The following is a 293-nucleotide window of genomic DNA, read 5'->3' on the forward strand; positions in this document are numbered from 1 at the left end:
GTTCAAGTAAGTCTCTCCTATTCATAAGCCAGCTCCTCTGAGTACAAGGATAGCATCTTACTCTCTTAACATTTCTAACGATGACTCTCTAGTACAGGAATTTGTACCTAGGTACTCAATAATTGTTTGAGAAAAACATCGAACTCATTTCTCTTCTGGCTATAAAATAGGAAATGCAATGTCTCCAGCATTCATATTACAGAAAATTTAACAGAGATCTCGGGAAATACATACATCTCTGAACTCTGACTTGACTTTCATGTTGTAGAAACCCATTCAATTACTAATCCATA

The sequence above is a fragment of the Galeopterus variegatus genome, unplaced genomic scaffold (assembly GCF_000696425.1).
Source record: "Galeopterus variegatus unplaced genomic scaffold, G_variegatus-3.0.2 Scaffold4955, whole genome shotgun sequence".
Lineage (NCBI taxonomy): Eukaryota > Metazoa > Chordata > Mammalia > Dermoptera > Cynocephalidae > Galeopterus > Galeopterus variegatus.